The 23,145-nt window shown below is 41.5% G+C and overlaps 1 protein-coding gene across 4 annotated transcripts in view; it reads right to left on the bottom strand.

The window, feature by feature from the left end:
* Nucleotides 1-23,145, bottom strand: part of LOC112232980 (SAM and SH3 domain-containing protein 1-like) — a 309,663-nt gene that overhangs the window by 127,229 nt on the left and 159,289 nt on the right. Inside the window, exon 1 of one of the 4 annotated variants that reach the window (XM_042321902.1) lies at nucleotides 8,236-8,594. The exons of the other annotated variants lie outside the window; for them this stretch is intronic. The gene's annotated coding sequence lies outside the window, so the exon portion shown is untranslated. Of the gene's footprint in view, nucleotides 1-8,235; nucleotides 8,595-23,145 lie in introns of those variants that run through there. 4 annotated transcript variants of the gene reach the window in all.

The raw sequence follows: 23,145 nt of genomic DNA, 5'->3' as shown, positions 1-23,145 counted from the left end.
ACACTGTGCTGAAGACGTGTCTGGCCTGTAATAAGAAGGGATGGATATAGAGGAGAATGGATGGAGTCCTGTCTGTTCCTTTGCTCTCCTAAGGAGAATAAAGGGTTTTCTATTGGAAATACAGATGTTTGCCATATGTTTATGATCGCTCACTCATCCTTTTTGTATATTGTCAGTAACGTTGATAGATGCACTAAATATGGCTTTATTTTCGAAAAATGCCCTTATAGAGATGTAGCATTTCATATTGGAAATTAAATGATGGACTGCATTTATGTTTACAATACTAGTATAAAGTTGGCCATATGCATGTAGGGGAGGGGAGGGTTTGGCCGGCCGGGATGTCCTTGTCCCATCGCACTCTAGCGACTCCTGTGAGGAGCCGGGCGCATGCACGCTGACACGGTCTTCAGGTGTACGGTGTTTCCTCTGACACATTGGTGTGACTGGCTTCTGGGTTGAGCCGGCATTGTGTCAAGAAGCAGCTTGGTTGGGCTGTGTTTTGGAGGACGCATGGCTCTCGACCTTCGCCTCTCCCGAGTTGCAGCGGTGAGACAAGACTGTAACTACCAATTGGACACCATGAAATTGGGGAGAAAAGAAAGAAACTGAAAGCTACATGTGTGTTCTCTATCAGGTTGTGTTTTGTGTTCTAACCATTGCTGTGGCCATGGCACAGTGTTGCCAGTTCGTTCCATAGCTGTCATTATGGGATTTTGGGGGCTGAGCTCATTACTGAATAACTTTTATTGCACTGGCAACTACAAAAGAGAGCCTTATTCCCCAGAGACACTGTACAACAGCCTTGTCATGCCAAACATGGCATGACAATTCCATAAGAAGTTGGCAAGAGACTAGAAACAGACTGGCAATCAAGCTAACTCTACACCAACACACTGCAATCTGCTCGCTGCCACTTCTTGCAGAGGCCAAGAGGAACAATGATCTGGGTAGAAGTTACCCTGAAGAACTGCTTACCAGCTTACCCTCCCCAAGTCCTTAACCAATTAATAGAGAACTGACCTTAGATCAGTAACTTCATCCATGACATCATACTGTATAATGCCAGGGTGTCGCTATGGACAGAGTGACCGCTGACCTAAACAACCTCTATATTTGACAATGACAGTCATACTGACCTCAGAGCAGTAGTTAGAGTACTGAAGAGTCATACTAACACACTGATACACATCTCAGTAACAAAGACACAGAAATGTTTCAATACTTGAGAGCCACACTGACCTAGTAACAGTTAGACCTGCATATAAGAGTTGACATGGTAAACCAAGAGAAAAACTGAGTTGAGATCAGCAATAACAGCATCAGAGAATTGCAGGAAAATGTTATTCCATATGACAGCACAATCTACATTCTGACTTCACATCAGCCCACACACACACACACACACACACACACACACACACACACACACACACCATTGGGCTGAGCGAGAGGTCCACCAGCTGCACTTCAAAGAGAGAAAGAGAGAGAGAGGGAGTGTGAGATATCAATTCAATTTCAATCTCTCTCTCAAAGCGGAAGCAGAACGATCGAGAGAAGAAGCGGGTAACATATGTAAAGTTACTTGCCAAAATAAAAGAAAGACTTGAGTAAATGAGGGACACAGTATATTGAAAACAGATGAGTTAATTAATTAACATCCCATCATGCTTAGGGTCATGTATAAAAATACCCAGTTGCCCATTATTTTAGCTTCCATGGCTAGAAGAAGAGATCTCAGTTACTTTGAAAGATATCTAAGGAGCATAGGAGGTGTAAAAGGCGTGTGTGTGTATGTGTGTGTGTGTGTCTCAGTCACCAGACCTCAACCCAATTGAACAGTTATGGGACATTCTGGAGTGGCACCTGAGACATTGTTTTCCACCACCATCAACAAAACACCAAATTATGACATTTCTCATGGAAGAAAGGTGTCGCATCCCTCCAATAGAGTTCCAGACACTTGCAGAATCTAATGCCAAGGCACATTGAAGCTGTTCTGGCGGCTCTTGGTGGCTCAACGCCATGTTAAGATACATTATTAAACAACCCCAGTGTGGGTGTCAAGGTAATGAGGGATGGTGTTCAGTGTCTCAACTCCTGCCGCCCCTTCCTCCCTCTCATCCTCCTCCACAGACAGGACCGGGGGATCAGATGTGTAGTGACATGATTAGTGGTGTTGTGGAGCAGTAAGGCTGCAGCAGATGCCATGAAGGTTTTCTCACTTCCTCTGTAAATCTGGATGTCCAGTCAGGACACGCCAAACGTGACAGCTGGTGATGTTATCCATCCTCCCCCTGTTGGTAGTGTTGGGCGGTGGGGATGTGCCCTGGCCTGGCACAGATCAGCGGGTATATAGGTATACACAGTGGTGGAAAAAGTACCCAATTGTCATACTTGAGTAAAAGTAAAGATATCTTAATAGAAAATTACAAGTAAAACTGAAAGTCACACAGTAAAATACTACTTGAGTAAAAGTGTAAAAGTTTTTGGTTTAAAATATTCTTAAGTATCAAAAGTAAAAGTATAAGCCATTATATAGCCATTTGATTTATTGATATATTTTTTATTTATGGATAGCCAGGGACACTCCAACACTCAGATATCATTTACAAATGAAGCACATGTGTTAAGTGAGTCCACCAGATCAGAGGCAGTAGGCATAACCAGGTATGTTCACTTGATAAGTGTGTGAATTTGACACTTTTTATGTCCTGCTAAGCATTCAAAATGTATCGAGTACTTTTGGGTGTCAGGGAAAATGTATGGAGTAAAAAGTACATTATTTTCTTTAGGAATGTAGTGAAGTAAAAGTAAACGTTGTCAAAAATATAAATAGGAAAGTAAAGTACAGATACCCCCAAAAATGACTTAAGTATTAGTTAAGTACTTTATACCACTGTTTAAACAGAGCTGGGCTGCCTGGCACAGAGCACAGTATTAGAGAGACAAAGCTTTGAATACAGCACCAAGGCTCTACACTGGAATCCCTATCTATTCATTAATAGATTCCATTCTGTTTGAAATCCCGTCACTTCCCTTACCTTTTTTTGGGGGGGAAAGTTACGTAAAAAAACACGTATGAACACACGTGTGAACAATTCATTTTTCACGAGTCAGATGTGGTTTTCAGACACGTGTGAAGTTTAGCATGTTCATTTTTCACGTGGCAAAAACACATGACATTTTCACAAGTCAGACCGGGTTTTCAGACACGTTCGATGTCTTACATGGATTTTTCACGACTCAGATTTGGTTTCCCGACATTTCACATGTGATATTGAAACGTTCACGTGTGCTTTCTTTTGTAACCAGTGGGATTTACAACCCAGGTCTCCCATGGGAGAAACTAATGTCCTGACCATTAGACCAAGCACGCCGACACTGGGTTTCTCTTCCAATGTGTAGTATATGTATTATACATTTCTCTCTGTAAAGATTATGCATGTTGGATGTATCTAGTGAACGCTTTCAGACAATGCAATTCATCATAACAACAACACATTATTGTGCACTTAAAATTGCAAATAGTTAACTCGAGTTAACTGATTAATTCTGACAGAGCACTAATTCAAAACTATCTCTTTGTAGAAAAGTACACTACATGGCCAAAAGTGGAGCTGTACGGTCAGACTGGCGTAAACATCTCCTCTGTTATGAACACTTGACATACACTAAATGACCAAGTATGTGGACACCAGCTCTTTGAAAATCTCATTCCAAAATCATGGGCATTAATATGTAGTTGGTCCCCCCTTTGCTGCTATAACAGCCTCCACTCTTCTGCGAAGGCTTTCCACTAGATGTTGTAACATTTCCGCAGGGATTTGCTTCCATTCAGGCACAAGAGCATTACTGAGGTCGTGCACAGATGTTGTAGGATTAGGTCTGGCTCGCAGTCGGCGTTACAATTCTCCCATGGAGTTGAGGTCAGGGTTCTGTGCAGGCCAGTCAAGTTCTCAACAAAACATTTCTGTATGGACCTCGCTTTGTGCATGGGCGTATTGTCATGCTGAAACAGAGAAGGGCCTTCCCCAAACTGTTGCCACAAAGTTGAAAGCATATTACCATCTAGAATGTCATTGTATGCTGTAGCGTTAAGATTTCCCTTCACTGGAACTAAGGGGCCTAGCCAGAACCATGAAAAACAGTCCCAGACCATTATTCCTCCTCCACCAAACTTTACAGTTCGCACTATGCATTGGGGAAGGTCTGTAGCATTCTCCTGGCATCCGCCAAACCCAGATTCATCTGTTGGACTGCCAGATGGTGAAGTGTGACTCATCACTCCTCATCACTCCAGACAACGTGTTTCCTGCTCCATAGTCCAATGGCGGCAAGCTTTACAACACTCCAGCCTACGCTTGGCATTGCGTATGGTGACCTTAGGCTTGTGTGCGGCTGCTCGACCATGGAAACCCATTTTCATGTAGCTCCCGACGAACAGATCTTGTGCTGACGTTGCTTCCAGAGGCAGTTTGGAACTCGGTAGTGAGTGTTGCAACCGAGGACAGACAATTTTTACGCGTTACGCGCTTCAGCATTTGGTGGTCCCTTTCTGTGAGATTGTGTGGCCTAGCACCTTACTGCTGAGCCGTTGTTGTTCCTAGACGTTTCCCGTTCACAATAACAGCACTTACAGTTGACCGGGGCAGCTCTAGCAGGGCAGAAATTTGACGAATAGACTTGTTGGAAAGGTGGCATCCTATGACGTGCCATGTTGAAAGTCACTGAGCTCTTCAGTATGGCCATTCTAATGACAATGTCTGTCTATGGAGATTTCATGGCTCTGTGCTCAATTTTATACACCTGTCAGCAGCGGGTGTGACTGAAATAGCCGAATCCACTAATTTGAACGGGTGTCCACATAGTTTTGGCCATGTTAGCAATTAACATGCGACCATTAGATAAACATTTCAGCAAAAGTAAACTTTGAAAATACATATCATTAGCGTGGTTCATATGTACACATGGAAACACACATATAAACCCTCATTTGTAGAAAGAAAACCATTTCAGAGCCCCAACATTTATAACGTAAATAAAAAACAATCTGAAACACCATCTTGTTCTCATTAACTTGCATACAGAAGTTGGCTACGCTAATGTACTAAATGGGAAAATATCACTTGCTTTTCACTCAGTCAAAACAATTATATTATACATCACAATTACCAGAACTTCAACAAAGTTTAGGTAAACATTTTATTTCTAGATTTTGAAAATGTAAGCATGTGTACAAAGCAGTAAACAGAGGAGACAAGGAGAGCTAGCTTCTCTGTTCTTTTCACTGGCCTTACTTCCAACGATCACGGACAAACGTACAAAGCAGTAAACAGAGGAGACAAGGAAAGCTAGCTTCTCTGTTCTTTTCACTGGCCTTACTTCCAACGATCACGGACAAACGTACAAAGAAGTGAGGCGCTGGCCTGCAGCAGGAAAACTCCGAATGCCTCTCCCTAGTGGTAGTGCTAAGTACACATGTATATCAATGCAACACCGTGGAGGACGGCAATGGATGGCTCAGAAATAAGACATTATTATTTTTAACGCACTTGAATTATAATACTCCGGTAGGCTAAGTTACCTTTTTACAGAATGGAAATACAGAGTTTTCAATTTCACATTGCTGATGCAACATGTTAATAACATCACATTTTCAAATGTTAGGATGACACTATTTCAGGCCCACGTGTAAAACTTGCAAATCCACATGTTAGTTAGATTTTCACATATAAAAGTTGCAAAACTGCACATTTGATTTTCACGTTTGAACGTTTTAATGCAGTCCCTCGTGAGAGTTAGATTTTCACACGCGAACTTGGAATTCCACACGTGAAAGTGAGATTTTCACATGTGGGGTGAAAACATGTTATTCTCCTCACGTGAAAAAATTGTGTTGAAATGAACTCAATGTAATATACTCAACAAAAATGTAAATGCAACATATAAAGTGTTCGTACCACATTTCATGAGCTGAAAAAAAAAGCCCAGAAATGTTCAATACGCACAAATGTCTGTCTGAAATAAACCCCATTTGTGGGGAAAAATTCATTCTGATTGGTTGGGCCTGGCTCCGCAGTGGGTGGGCCTGGTTGCCAAATGGGTGGGCCATGGCTGCACCCTTGCCCAGTCATGTGGTGAAATTCGTAGATTAGGGCCTAATGAGTTTAGTTTTCCATTGACTGATTTCCTTATATGAAAGGTAACTCAGCAAAACCTTTGAAATTGTTGTTTTTTGTATTTATATTTTTGTTCAGTACACATGGCCTAACTGCTTTTCAACTCAACAATCAGCTATTTGGTAGGCTTCTTGCCACGTGCGCTGCCCTACATTTCATGCTTAAAACAATCCAGAGTTCATTTTTCAAATCATGCTCCCTGGTGTACTATTATGAATGATCGTGAGGTGGAAATTTTTATGTTAGTGCTTTTCTTATAAATCATCTCTGTGTTCTGTTCATGTGCTGTTCTGTAAGCCAATTTCTGTGTTCAAGCAAGTGACTGACTGAACCAATCCTCACTATCAGTATCTGTAATTTGGCAGTATGCCCAGACCTTGTTTTGAGAACAAAAGATATCTCAGTTTCAAGGTCACATGAATGAAACAAAACATTAATGATGAATGAACTCTGCTAAATCATGCAATTATATGATGTCTGTGTATAGCCATATATAAGAGAACTGCCGGGACTGCCCCAAGCAGAGCGCCTGATTGACATGTGTACTATGGGCATTGAGTTGGTTGGAACCTCTCCAGTGCGTTGACAATAAACAATTATTCACATTGAGATTGACTTCGAGTGTCCCTGTGTAAGAATATCCACAACAATTGTATGGATTTGTGTATAGGCACAAGTAATTATATAGCAGATTTTGGCACATTTTATTCAATTTACTTTAGGGGAAGAGCCTATTGGACGCCGACATCAACGTGGAAGTAACCGGTGCATAAAACAATGCCGACATCAAATTCAAAGCAATCGGCGCACTGCCTAAACGGCCGACTGGCAAAGCAAACTGTCTGGCACTGCCTCTACTCTCTATTTTCTTAAAGTGAGAGAAAGATGTGCCGGATGGCAGACGCCAGGAATGATTTTAGTCAACTTTTTTCTGTACATTTTTGGCCTTGAGCTATAGAAACCCCCCCGCCCGTGGATAGCTTCATCCATGTACTAAGATAGTCCAAGCATAAACAATACAAAACAAAACAGCAGGCCTTCTAAGGGAGGTAGCCTGGGAGGCCCTTGGCTCCATACCTCCTTCCCCTCCTCTATCACTCATTCTCCTCACTCCCTCTGTTCCCTTGTTTCTTGTTAGCTGGCTGCTGCTCCAGATGTTGACCCCAGAGGCCCGGACAGGAAGAGAGGGAGAGAGGGAAATAAAAGATAGAGCTCTACACTCCCTCAGCAACATAGATCTTTGTCAAAGCCCCTCGCCTCTAAACACACACTGAACAAGGACTGGCCGTGTACGTGCGTGCTTGTTTCTGTGTTGTCTGTGTGTGTGCTTGTCCGGGGGAAGAAGAGATCAATAAACAGCCGTGAGGCTGAATGCATCGATATTTAGCAGGGTTCTTTATTTGGCTTGGTGTGAGGCTTTTGTTCTTGGTCAATGGCCCAGGAAAAGGAAATCAATAGAGGCTTGAGAGGCCGACGATAAATAGTAATAAAGCCTGATCCATTCATCCCTCTCTCTCTCTCTCTTCATCCCTCTCTCTGCCTGTTTGGCTCCAGAGAAGAGATCTGAGGCACCGCTCACACTGTCATGTACTGGAGCACCAAGGAGCAAAGGGCTAATTGTGGCTAGTGGAGCCAAACACAAACACATATAAACACAAACACAAACACACACACACACATTCACACAGAGACAGGCAAGCACCAGGAGGCACACACGCACCCAGCATGAGGCCGTGCAGTGAGGATCAGCTAGCATCGTGACTCAGCAGCATCAGTCAGTCAGAATGCAGAGGCATGCTTCACAGAGTTTCAGTTAACACACCAGCTCTCCCAAGCCAACCCACTCTGAAATCAGTTACACTCTCCATGAAACCCATGTCTAAAGCTACAATAAGTCTTCACAGTAATTCAACTCTGGTGACTTCTCTTTCACTTGGTTCACAACTCTTCCAAAACATTGAAATCGTTGACAATACAAACAAATAAAAGAACAGAGAAAATCTTCACAGAAAATGAAATTAAGGAACCTCACAAACAGGGTACAAGTACTCACCGCGATAGTAGAGCCACGGACAGTCCAAGTGTTTCAGAGGAAATGGTCCGTAACTGCACTGCTTACTGTGTTCACCTCTCTCAGAGCGGGAGCAACAAGTAGAGTGCAGTAGGCTAGGGGACAATGCATGGCTTGGCGGAGCAGCAGAACAGAGCAGCAGAGTAACAGAGGTCCAGTCATGAAGCACAGATCTGATCTACTTAAGGGGTGGGAGGGGGCTAGCTACATGCTCCCTTCCTCTGTGTCTTTACCCACACTGTATATCTCCCCACCTCGCTCTGTCGCTCTCGCGCTCTCTCTCTCTTCCTCCCTCTTTCTCTCACAGCTGCAAGCCCAGAGTGGGACCGGTTTGGTAAGTATGACTGGCGTATTCCTGTTGTAACATAGAAAGAGGAGCCCCACCTAAAAACTCAAAACTGATCCCGGGCCAGCCCCTCCGACCAGCCCAGCTGGCTGCTGTGTGCTAGGAGCTGACGGGCTGCCTGCGTGCCTGCCGCAAACTCATATTGAGTCATTTGTCTGTCATGGTCGTGAAGATCAAGACCAAATTACAGGGCTCTTCAAATTCTTTCTTTCAACTCTTCAACTCTCTCTCTCAAGTTCCCTCTCTTTCCCTCCTTCTCACTCTCCTCTTGCTTTCTCTCTCCCTTACTCCCTCTCTCCTCTGAGAAAGGCCCTCATTTAAACATGGCCTTCATACAGTGAACGGAAGAAGAAGAGGGGGAGAATAGAGGGAAAAAGTAATTCGATACAGCTGAAAAGCAACTATTATTTAAATGAGTCACTCAGTGAGGTTGGGGTTTTTCAACGTTAAATCGGGAGGAGAAGAAGAAATAAAACATCATTCTGCTTTGCAATGATAGAGGGCCTGACAACACCCTAGAGCCGTGGGAGGGAGGAAATGAGCGAAAGAGAAGGGGAAAGAGACAGAGGGCAAGGGGGAACAGACAGGGAGTGGGAAGCTGACCAACAAGCCCTCCCTGTTCTTCTCATGAACCCCAAGGGAGGGATGGGGCTTACAGAGTCAAACAGACTCGCTGACAGGCATAAGCACCCACAATCCACCACAGCAGTGAGGTCACATGGGACAGTTGTGGGCATGGAAATATGATGAAATTCTTTCGATTTCTATGGTTGTGGAGACAAGAACTGCAGAAGTGATGTCATATACATCAGTTATTTCATATACAGCAGTGATGTCATATATAGCAGTAATGTCATATACAGCAGTGATGTCAAAATCAGCAGTAATGTCATATACATCAGTGATGTCATATACAGCAGTGATGTCATATACAGCAGTAATGTCATATACAGCAGTGATGTCATATTCAGCAGTAATGTCATATACATCAGTGATGTCATATACATCAGTGATTTCATATACAGCAGTGATGTCATATACAGCAGTAATGTCATATACAGCAGTAATGTCATATACAGCAGTGATGTCAAAATCAGCAGTAATGTCATATACATCAGTGATGTCATATACAGCAGTGATGTCATATACAGCAGTGATGTCATATACAGCCGTAATATCATATACAGCAGTAATGTCATATACAGCAGTGATGTCATATACAGCAGTAATGTCATATACAGCAGTGATGTCATATACAGCAGTAATGTCATATACATTAGTCATTTCATATACAGCAGTGATGTCATATACAGCAGTGATGTCATATTCAGCAGTAATGTCATATAGATTAGTCATTTCATATACAGCAGTGATGTCATATACAGCAGTGATGTCATATACAGCAGTAATGTCATATTCAGCAGTAATGTCATATACATTAGTCATTTCATATACAGCAGTGATGTCATATACAGCAGTAATGTCATATACAGCAGTAATGTCATATACAGCAGTGATGTCATATACAGCAGTAATGTCATATACAGCAGTGATGTCATATTCAGCAGTAATATCATATAGATTAGTCATTTCATATACAGCAGTGATGTCATATACAGCAGTGATGTCATATACAGCAGTAATGTCATATTCAGCAGTAATGTCATATACATTAGTCATTTCATATACAGCAGTGATGTCATATACAGCAGTGATGTCATATACAGCAGTAATGTCATATACAGCAGTGGTGTCATATAGAGCAGTAATGTCATATACAGCAGTGATGTCATATTGCACACTTGTGGACATACTGTAGAGATCCTATCAAATGTCTAATTCAATTAGTATTCTAATTCCTAATTGTATGGTTGTGGAGACTAGAACTGTTGCAGTGATATGGGACAGTTAAAGCCTAAACTCACCAAAGGCGTGCGTACCTGGCGTGCATGTGATTCATTTTAGAATGCATTGTTTTGAATGGTAATGACCCAACTATGCTGCATCCTGTTTAGACCAGCTAGACCAGCTTTCACAACATTTACACACAGTCAATAAGCTGTCTAATGGCAAATATTTCAAAAAGCAACTCACAAATGCACGACTGTGGGTAAAACATTTAAGTGGTTGGAAAACAGCATACCCTGTGTGTATGTAAAGGTCCAGTCAATATTTTGAGCTATTTGATTAATAACCTTATGAGGCTATTTCTGATACACTCACCCAACCAGTGGTGTAAAGTACTTAAGCAAAAATACTTCAAATTACTACTTAAGTACTTTTTGGGGGTATCTGTACTTTACTATTTATATTTTTTTACAACTTTTACTTTTACTTCCCTTCATTCCTAAAGAAAATTCAGTACTTTTTACTCCATACATTTTCCCTGACACCCAAAAGTACATTTTGAATGCTTAGCAGGTTAGAAAACGGTCCAATTTGCACACTTATCAAGAGAACAGGTCATACCTACTGCCTCTGATCTGGCGGACTCACTAAACGCAAATGCTTTGTTTTTAAATGATGTCTGAGTGTTGGAGTATGACCCTGGCTATCCGTAAATAATTGAAACAAGAAAATTGTGCTGTCTGGTTTGCTTAATAGAATATTAAGCAAAGTATATTTTAGCAAATACATTTACTTTTGATACTTAAGTATATTTAAAACCAAATACTTTTAGACTTTTACTCAAGTAGTATTTTACTGGGTGACTTTCACTTTGACTTAAGGAATGTTCTATTAAGGTCTTTACTTTTACTCAAGTATGACAATTGAGTACTTTTTCCACCACTGCACCCAACCACCCCCTCACATGAATTAGGAATAATCATAGCATGGGTTGTCACACAAACCAATTCACACAAACCTTTACCATACATAATGAAAGCCTGTGTATCCAGACTCTATCATTCATATTCTAATCCAGGAAAAGGATATAAATTCAGATGGACGCAAGGTCAAACACAATGACTCCTGAACAAAATAATTATACACAGTCTGGACTTGGATGATCCCCACACAGCCAGACACATAAAAACGTTTCACTATAACCAGCTGCTATTTTAAAAGCTTCCTGTGATGATTCAAAAAATTAGCCTGAGACTTCAAAAGAACAGAGACGCACCAGATAAATACTCTTGCTAGACTTGGTCTGCTGGCTTGAATAAATAGGTCAGAGGTTAGAGACATGGATGAATTAACATGTTGACAGGGCGAAGCACTGAAATGCCCATGTATAGCAGAGAGAAAACATTGACTGTAGCTACAACCAAAGTTCCCTCAATAAACATTTTGGCACTGAGCACATTTCAGGTCTGCTGAGTGCAAACTTCAAAATTGTGAAAATTCTGTTTCACATCCAGCATGCGTTTACTGTGAACACTTAGGCTGTGCTCACTTTCAGTTCCACTTTTAACAGTGACCATGTAGGCTACTGTGGCTATTTGATCATAATGTAGGCATACCAGAGTGGACTACCATCAAAAACAATGGAGAACATGCATCCCATAACATTTTAACATGGACATAGCTGTTCTATCATTCAGCCTACAGTAGCAGACAATGTGTGGTGTTTCATTTAGGCCTGCATTCCATGAGACTTTTGAAATAAACATGCAGGGCTTGACATTAACCTGTTCATCCACTTGTTAGTCAGACAGGGAAGTGACTGAGAATATTGTGTTGTTTGATGCAAGAAACCACTTTACAAAATAAAATGCATTATTATTCCAGATAATCAGGCAAATGAGGCTACCCTCTGCCTTTTAGCTACTTAGCTTATTCAAGTCTGTCTAAAAAAAAGCTATTTAACTGACTCGCTTTTCAAAGATGTCTAGAAATGTATATATTTTGTGCACTTGTAGGAAGCAATTACTCCCCTACTGCTGACTACAAATGATCTATAATCTATAACTCACTAACTAGCAAAGGATATGAACGAAATGTGCACATGTGGCTACATGCAGCTCTCGCTTTGATCTCACAACAAGCGCAGCTACTCTCGATCCGTCATGCTGTAAACACAGTCCAGTTCAAAGTAAATGGCACAGATCAATCTATGGCAACTGTCTATTTGCATATTGGCCTACTGCAGCTCTGATAGTTTATGCAGCACCGGTCTGTGTATATATAATATATATATTTCAAAATTTGATGTAGATCACACTGTTGTACTACTTGTGAAGCACAGCTGAGTGAGGATACATTTAACTATTTCGCTTTTTATTTTTATTTTACTGGGCTGATGGTGCCTCCATCTGATGGTCAGTCTCAGGGAGAGAGCAGCAGCCGGAGGGTCCATCTCTCAACAGCCCTCAGCTCTCCCTTTTCCTCCACTGACACTGACCAAAAAGGGACACCGTCTTCCAGATGGTGGCGAAACTCGAGTCGCACCGCCTCATGCAGAAATTCATGTCGTCACTCCTATGAACAGAGAAAGTAAAATATTCCTTAATATTAAAAAAAAGACCCAAGCCGCTAATAATAACGCAAAGCCTATAGGTACACCTTCCTACTCATTCATTACTGCTGCAGTGCTTGTTGTCGCGCTGAGTTGAAATAGGAAAAAGGCCATTCTAAGGCTTGTAAAAGTGCTGAATACAAAGTGATCCCGATCGACCGGTTTGTGACCACTAATCTAGAAAGTTGAGTGAAGTTCAATCTCTCTATGGGCTGATATTTCTGCATGGCAGTCCTGAAGGAGCTGTGCAGCTTCGAACATTGGCTCCCACAACTGACAGCTCTGAGGCATTTAGAGCATGTAGTTCCAAGCTGTTCACGCCATGCCTGTTTTAAATGAGCCCCAAATTACTGGAGCGCTGGGAAATACAGTGTACATGTAAAATCGCCTTTCATTTTGGTGCCAGATTGCGAGACAACACTCTCTCTGCCAGGCAGCATACTTTTGCATGAAGAGAGACAACGTAATCCATGAAAGAAATATGATTCTCTAAGTCAAATTCATGATCCACTATTATGTAAAAGGATCAATCCTCCAAAAGTCCTTCATCCTCTATCATCGTTCTCTCTTTTACATTTTTTATCAGGATCCCCATTAGCCGACGCCAATGGCGATAGCTAGTCTTACTGGGGTCCGACACATAACGAAAAAGAGATAATAGATAAGAGACTTTACAATTGACAGACATTTCTAAACATTAACATGTAGTCTCTGTGTGTGTGTGTGTGTGTGTGTGTGTGTGTGTGTGTGTGTGTGTGTGTGTGTGTGTGTGTGTGTGTGTGTGTGTGTGTGTGTGTGTGTGTGTGTGTGTGTGTGCATCTATCAGTTACACATACATGTCAGTACATACACACAAAAAGTAGGACGTGTTGTTTTACTTCTTTTTTTTAAACCAGGTTTTGCTGCTCACTTCCGCTATATGAAATGGAAGGGAGTTCTATGCAATCATTGCTCTGTATAATACTGTACATTACCTTGAATTTGTTCTGGACCTGGGGACTGTGAAAAGACACCTAGCGGCATATCTCTCTCCTCATCTCTCTCCTCAGTAATAGTGGAATTTTAGGATTTGCTTTGCCCAGAGGCTGCTATAGACACTACTGTGTCACAAACTCATCAGGTACTCACTCCATCCAGCCATTCAACAGATTGTATATTATTTTTAGCACAGAGAACCAGACGTTCCTCCTGAGACAAACAATCAGCCAGTGCAGACAAATAAAAATAAACAACATTTCAACATCATGGCCATGTTCTGTTATAATCTCCACCTGGCACAGCCAGAGGAGGACTGGCCACCCCTCATAGCCTGGATCCTCTCTAGGTTTATAATCTCCACCCGGCACAGCCAGAAGAGGACTGGCCACCCCTCATAGCCTGGACCCTCTCTAGATTTATAATCTCCACCCGGCACAGCCAGAAGAGGATTGGCCACCCCTCATAGCCTGGATCCTCTCTAAGTTTCTTCCTAAGTTCTGGCCTTTCTAGGGAGTTTTTCCTTGCCACCGTGCCTCTACACCTGCATTGCTTGCTGTTTGGTGTTTTAGGCTGGGTTTCTGTACAGCACTTTGTGACATCAGCCGATGTAAGACAGGCTTTATACATACATTTGATTTGAACACAAGTACATGTTTCATAAACTAACCTCTCTCTATCCATCTATGGAGAGACCGCAACGGACAAAGGAGTGTGTGTGTGTGTGTGTGTTTGTGTGTGTGTGTCAGTGTGTGTTTCATTACCCTCATTGAGTGAATAGGCATTTCACATTAGGACACTGCAACCCAGCTAGCAGACAAGGAGTCAGGCATGCAGTGGTTGCTGGTTGGAAGATCCTTCCGGGGGTCTATAGGGCCAACATGCTGTCCAGACTGGACAATGACCAGAGACTGGTACTGACTACTGATCATTACCACTTGAGTCTGACTACCGCACACACACACAGACAAGGTGAGACAGAAACAGGGCTCCCTCCGCCACCTGTTAACTAGGACTGGGAAATGAGCAGAGAGAGAGTAAGATATATATATATATATAGAGAGAGAGATAGAGTGAGATGGAGGGATATATATATATATAGAGCGAGAGAGAGAGTGAGATGGAGGGATATATATATATAGAGAGAGAGTGTGATATATATATATAGAGAGAGAGAGTGAGATGGAGGGATATATATATATAGAGAGAGAGAGTGAGATGGAGGGATATATATATATAGAGAGAGAGAGTGAGATGGAGAGATATATATATATATAGAGAGAGAGAGTGAGATGAAGGGATATATATATATAGAGAGAGTGAGATGGAGGGATAAATATATATATATAGAGAGAGAGTGAGATGGAGGGATACATATATATAGAGAGAGAGTGATATGGAGGGATATATATATAGAGAGAGAGTGAGATGGAGATATATATATATATATATATATATATATATATATATATATATATATATATATATATATATATATATAGAGAGAGAGAGTGAGTGAGATGGAGAGATATATATATATAGAGAGAGAGTGAGATGGAGGGATATATATATATATAGAGAGAGAGTGAGATGGAGGGATAAATATATATATATAGAGAGAGAGTGAGATGGAGGGATATATATTCACTGCTCAAAAAAATAAACACTAAAATAACACATCCTAGATCTGAATGAATGAAATATTCTTATTAAATACTTTTTTCTTTACATAGTTGAATGTGCTGACAACAAAATCACACAAAAATGATCAATGGAAATCAAATTTATCAACCCATGGAGGTCTGGATTTGGAGTCACACTCAAAATTAAAGTGGAAAACCACACTACAGGCTGATCCAACTTTGATGTAATGTCCTTAAAACAAGTCAAAATGAGGCTGAGTGGTGTGTGCCTCCACGTGCCTGTATGACCTCCCTACAACGCCTGGGCATGCTCCTGATGAGGTGGTGGATGATCTCCTGAGGGATCTCTTCCCAGACCTGGACTAAAGCATCCGCTGGACAGTCTGGACAGTCTGTGGTGCAATGTGGCGTTGGTGGATGGAGCGAGACATGATGTCCCAGAGGGATATATACAGTGCCTTGCGAAAGTATTCGGCCCCCTTGAACTTTGCGACCTTTTGCCATATTTCAGGCTTCAAACATAAAGATATAAAACTGTATTTTTTTTGTGAAGAATCAACAACAAGTGGGACACAATCATGAAGTGGAACGACATTTATTGGATATTTCAAACTTTTTTATCAAATCAAAAACTGAAAAATTGGGCGTGCAAAATTATCCAGCCCCCTTAAGTTAATACTTTGTAGCGCCACCTTTTGCTGCGATTACAGCTGTAAGTCGCTTGGGGTATGTCTCTATCAGTTTTGCACATCGTGAGACTGAAATTTTTTCCCATTCCTCCTTGCAAAACAGCTCGAGCTCAGTGAGGTTGGATGGAGAGCATTTGTGAACAGCAGTTTTCAGTTCTTTCCACAGATTCTCGATTGGATTCAGGTCTGGACTTTGACTTGGCCATTCTAACACCTGGATATGTTTATTTTTGAACCATTCCATTGTAGATTTTGCTTTATGTTTTGGATCATTGTCTTGTTGGAAGATAAATCTCCGTTCCAGTCTCAGGTCTTTTGCAGACTCCATCAGGTTTTCTTCCAGAATGGTCCTGTATTTGGCTCCATCCATCTTCCCATCAATTTTAACCATCTTCCCTGTCCATGCTGAAGAAAAGCAGGCCCAAACCATGATGCTGCCACCACCATGTTTGACAGTGGGGATGGTGTGTTCAGGGTGATGAGCTGTGTTGCTTTTACGCCAAACATAACGTTTTGCATTGTTGCCAAAAAGTTCAATTTTGGTTTCATCTGACCAGAGCACCTTCTTCCACATGTTTGGTGAGTCTCCCAGGTGGCTTGTGGCAAACTTTAAACAACACTTTTTATGGATATCTTTAAGAAATGGCTTTCTTCTTGCCACTCTTCCATAAAGGCCAGATTTGTGCAATATACGACTGATTGTTGTCCTATGGACAGAGTCTCCCACCTCAGCTGTAGATCTCTGCAGTTCATCCAGAGTGATCATGGGCCTCTTGGCTGCATCTCTGATCAGTCTTCTCCTTGTATGAGCTGAAAGTTTAGAGGGACGGCCAGGTCTTGGTAGATTTGCAGTGGTCTGATATTCCTTCCATTTCAATATTATCGCTTGCACAGTGCTCCTTGGGATGTTTAAAGCTTGGGAAATCTTTTTGTATCCAAATCCGGCTTTAAACTTCTTCACAACAGTATCTCGGACCTGCCTGGTGTGTTCCTTGTTCTTGATGATGCTCTCTGCGGTTTTAACGGACCTCTGAGACTATCACAGTGCAGGTGCATTCATACGGAGACTTGATTACACACAGGTGGATTGTATTTATCATCATTAGTCATTTAGGTCAACATTGGATCATTCAGAGATCCTCACTGAACTTCTGGAGAGAGTTTGCTGCACTGAAAGTAAAGGGGCTGAATAATTTTGCACGCCCAATTTTTCAGTTTTTGATTTGTTAAAAAAGTTTGAAATATCCAATAAATGTCGTTCCACTTCATGATTGTGTCCCACTTGTTGTTGATTCTTCACAAAAAAATACAGTTTTATATCTTTATGTTTGAAGCCTGAAATGTGGCAAAAGGTCGCAAAGTTCAAGGGGGCCGAATTCTTTCGCAAGGCACTATATATAGAGAGAGCGTGAGATGGAGGGATATTATATATAGAGAGAGAGTGAGATGGAGGGATATATATATATAGAGAGAGAGTGATATGGAGGGATATATATATAGAGAGAGAGAGTGAGATGGAGGGATATTATATATAGAGAGAGAGTGAGATGGAGGGATATATATATATATAGAGAGAGAGTGAGATGGAGGGATATATATATATATAGAGAGAGAGTGAGATGGAGGGATATATATATATATATATAGAAAGAGTGAGATGGAGGGATATATATATATATATATATATAGAATAGAAAGAGTGAGATGGGGGGATATATGTATATATATATATATAGAGAGAGAATGAGATGGATGGATATATATAGAGAGAGAGAGTGAGATGGAGGGATATATATATATATTTAGAGAGAGAGTTAGATGGAGGGATATATATATATATATATTATATATACATAGAGAGAGAGAGTGAGATGGAGGGATATAAATATATGTATAGAGAGAGAGTGAGATGGAGGGATATATATATATATATACATAGAGAGAGAGAGAGTGAGAAGGAGGGATATATATATATATTCCACTGTTGTGGAAAAACAGCCCCAAAGCATGATGTTTCCACCCCCATGCTTCACAGTAGGTATGGTGTTCTTTGGATGCAACTCAGCATTCTTTGTCCTCCAAACACGACAAGTTGAGTTTTTACCAAAAAGTTATATTTTGGTTTGATCTGACCATATGACATTCTCCCAATCTTCTTCTGGATCATCGAAATGCTCTATAGCAAACTTTAGACGGGCCTGGACATGTACTGGCTTAAGCAGGGGGACACGTCTGGCACTGCAGGATTTGAGTCCCTGGCGGCGTAGTCTGTTACTGATGGTAGGCTTTGTCCCAGCTCTCTGCAGGTCATTCACTAGGTCCCCTCGTGTGGTTCTGGGATTTTTGCTCACCGTTCTTGTGATCATTTTGACCCCACAGGGTGAGATCTTGCGTGGCGCCCCAGATCGAGGGAGATTATCAGTGGTCTTGTATGTCTTCCATTTCCTAATAATTGCTCCCACAGTTGATTTCTTCAAACCAAGCTGCTTACCTATTGCAGATTCAGTCTTCCCATCCTGGTGCAGGTCTACAATTTTGTTTCTGGTGTCCTTTGACAGATCTTTGGTCTTGGCCATAGTGGAGTTTGGAGTGTGACTGTTTGAGGTTGTGGACAGGTGTCTTTTATACTGATAACAAGTTAAAACAGGTGCCATTAATACAGGTAACAAGTGGAGGACAGAGGAGCCTCTTAAAGAAGTTACAGGTCTGTGAGAGCCAGAAATCCTGCTTGTTTGTATGTGACCAAATACTTATTTTCCGCCATAATTTGCAAATAAATTAATTAAAAATCCTACAATGTGATTTTCTGGATTTTTTTTTCTCATTTTGTCTGTCATAGTTGAAGTGTACCTATGATGAAAATTACAGGCCTCTCTCATCTTTTTAAGTGGAAGAACTTGCACAATTGGTGGCTGACTAAATACTTTTTTTTGCCCCACTGTATATATATATATATATATATATATATATATATATATATATATATATATATATATATATATATATATATACAGAGAGAGTGAGATGGAGGGATATACAGTATATATAGAGAGAGAGTGAGATGGAGGGATATATACATATATAAATATATATATGTATATATATAGATATATATATATATATATATATATATATATATATAGAGAGAGAGAGTGATATATATATAGAGAGAGAGAGTGAGATGGAGGGATATATATATAGAGAGAGAGTGAGATGGAGGGATATATATATATATAGAGAGAGAGAGTGAGATGGAGGGATATATATATATATATATAGAGAGAGAGTGATATATATATAGAGAGAGAGTGAGATGGAGGGATATCTATATATATATATATAGAGAGAGAGTGAGATGGAGGGATATATATATATATATAGAGAGAGTGAGATGGAGGGATATATTGGTATATGTATATATATATAGAGAGAGAGTGAGATGGAGGGATATATATATATATATAGAGAGAGAGGGAGTTAGATGGAGTGATATATATATATATATATATATATAGAGAGAGAGAGAGAGTGAGAGATATATATAGAGAGAGAGTGAGACGGAGGGAGAGAGAGAGAGGGACCGTGGTGTGCATTGAGGCTTTGAGGATGGGAGGGACTGAGGGCTGATGGAAGAGAAATACACATCCCATGCAAATAAAGTTATCCTTGATTTAACTAGGCAAGTTAGTTAAGAACAAATTCTTATTTACAATGACAGCCTTCCCCAGCCAAACCCAGACAACACTGGGCCAATTGTGCACCGTCTTATAGAAGTCCCAATCACGGCTGGATGTGATACCAGGTACTATAGTGACACCTCTTACACTGAGATGGAGTGCCTTAGATCGCTGCGCCTCTCGGGAGCCCATGCATGCTTGGACAAATGGAAGCGAGGACACACACACAAACACAAAGATACAGACATACACAGACACACACACCTGCCAAATTATTCAGAGCATCAAAGGATATCTTGACAGCTCGACCATGACAAAAAAAAATCAAACGCGTTCATGAATTTACCAGAAACATCATATTTAAAGCAATTTATATTCAAACTTGTGACAGGTGGCAGAGCACAAGGGAATTGGAGAAGAATTAAAGCCCGCTCGTTGACCTCCTTCACTAATATAGACTCTCAGTAATGAGCTACATCACACGCACATGCACATACACACGACACATATGACACATACGCGCACACACACAAACACGCCACCCATACACACTCAGGTGAGGTCATCCCACCAAGGGCCGATGCAGGCCAGCACTAGATGGCAGCAGAGCACTGATTTCCTACACACGCAAAGTCCTATAGGACTAATGACTGTGCCTGGGAGGGATTGTAATCATTGTGACAGGGAGAACACATACCACAGAGAAAAACGGACACCCAAAACCACAGAGCAACCTAAAGATGCACAGTATATATTTACATGTCTACAGGGTTTTTCATATGCATATAGTTTACATTGTGAGATAGTTCAAAACCACACAGAGAAACTCCGTCAAAGAAAAGCTATTTGGGAAATGAAAGAACATGCTTCGCCAATAGATGCAATACCACAGTAATTCAAAAAGGAGAAAGGATAAGCCTAAAGCGTTCGTTTTTTGGGGATAAGGTGAGGTAGATCCCTGTGGCTTCAATGAGCTCCAATAGAGCTTCTACAATACATGGTCGACATACGCTCCCCAGTACTGCTGCAAGACTCTCCCTCCGTATGTCATGGCTGCCTCGACAAACATGGTGTGCTGGAACATCACCGTTGAGGCTCAGGCTTTACTTAGAGAGAGGGAAACGAATCTCTGCAACACGCTGTTGTGTGTCAGTCTGGACAGAGCTCTTGTCTACGCTGCCTGGCCCAGACATGCAGGATCCTCCCGATTTAAACACAGAGAACTGTCCTGAAAACGCCCACGTGTTTTACTGAACACATACTCAGCACCATAGAGATATCAGTGCTGACACATGATGGTGCTTGTTGGGGTTTGAGTGTCTGACCCCGTCACTGTATAGGCCTAAGTCTTTCCCTGTGGGCAATCATTGGACGATCCTTCTATGTGGATTCAAATAAGAGGCCTTACATATAGTTACCCTCCTCTCCCTGACCTCAGACCTCTGTCACAGAGGCGGGACTTGACATTAGAACGGTTACAGAAACAGGGACACGCAGTAACAGACGGGACAAAGGATGACCTGGTGCATGCCACAGTGCTGGGTGGACTCAAAGCACAGTGTAGAGTCAGAGTGCAGTGTGGTGGGTATCCATGTTTTCTGATACACACAACCCCAGTCAGTAATGTTCAGTAGAAAACTGGTTTTGGCTGGTGCTGGTGCCTGGGAGCGATGTATCTGCATGTGGCGAGAGTGGTGGCTCCCAGAGTGGATGATTGCCTGTGGTTACTGCCTCTGTTCTGTCAGACTCAGCTCCATTTCTCAGGGATCGTCTGGCCAGCCCTTCTGGAGCCCTCCGAGGCTCTATTCATTTAGTGGGGAGAAGGACAGTAGCACAAAGTATTGAGGAGGGAAAGCACACATTTAGACTAGTTCACCTTGACATTGCCATTTCACACTAAACCAAGAGATTGCACTGAAATACCCATCTGAGGTAAGTCTCTCTGCTAGAAATAGCTCCAACTTGCTTTGGCAATGTAAACATATGTTTCCCATGCCAATAAAGCCCTTTGAATTGAATTGAAGTGAGAGACAAAGAGAAAGACGGGGACAGAGAGACAGACAGAGAGGAGGGGGGTGAGAGAGGTGGAGAGGGAGAGGTGTTGAGGGAGAGAGAGAGCGAGAGAGAGAGATAAAGAGGGAGAAAGAGCGAGAGAGAGGATAGAGAGGGAAAGAGGAAGATAAAGAGGGAGATAGAGAGGGAAAGAGGGAGACAGAGAGGGAAAGAGGAAGATAAAGAGATAGATAGATAGATAGATAGATAGATAGATAGATAGATAGATAGATAGATAGATAGATAGATAGATAGATAGATAGATAGATAGATAGATAGATAGATAGATAGATAGATAGATAGATAGATAGATAGATAGATAGATAGATAGATAGATAGATAGATAGATAGATAGATAGATAGATAGATAGATAGATAGATAGATAGATAGATAGATAGATAGATAGATAGATAGATAGATAGATAGATAGATAGATAGATAGATAGATAGATAGATAGATAGATAGATAGATAGATAGATAGATAGATAGATAGATAGATGATAGACAGACAGACAAACAGCTAGAATTCCCTGGATTGTAACAGTAACTGTACCAGCTGAAACATTCCCTTCTCAAGAACAGAGCAAGCATGTGTGTCTGTGCTTGAGTGTGTGCATGACTGGGCAATATCCAAATCCTATTAGTGAGAGGCTGGCTGCATGGCGTCAGCAGTACTGACAGGCCGACTGGGTCCCAGCCACACGCAGACACATCGTCCCCAGGCGCCAGGACCAGACAAAACCACATACTTAACTATTGCACTGGTGAGAGACAGACCTTTGAAGCTGTGACACTTTGTTTTCTTTCTGATACTGTACATGGTACATTGTCCAGCAGTAGTAGGTAAGGCAATACCTCATCACTCAGTTGGCAAGTGAGACTAATCGTTCAGCATGTTCACACTGCTTATCATCAATGAACCTAAATCAGCTAACTGTGAGAGAGCTACACTCTTCTGCAACCAACTCAAGTCATGAGACATGGACTGTGTACTGTTATCCGACCTCACTCTTCTGGGGAAACCATAAAGGTAGTAATATTCAAATCCG

This window comes from Oncorhynchus tshawytscha, linkage group LG05, assembly GCF_018296145.1.
Source record: "Oncorhynchus tshawytscha isolate Ot180627B linkage group LG05, Otsh_v2.0, whole genome shotgun sequence".
Classification (NCBI taxonomy): Eukaryota; Metazoa; Chordata; class Actinopteri; order Salmoniformes; family Salmonidae; genus Oncorhynchus; species Oncorhynchus tshawytscha.
The sequence above is the reverse complement of the archived record's forward strand: the minus strand, read 5'-3'. Positions and strand labels throughout refer to the sequence as shown.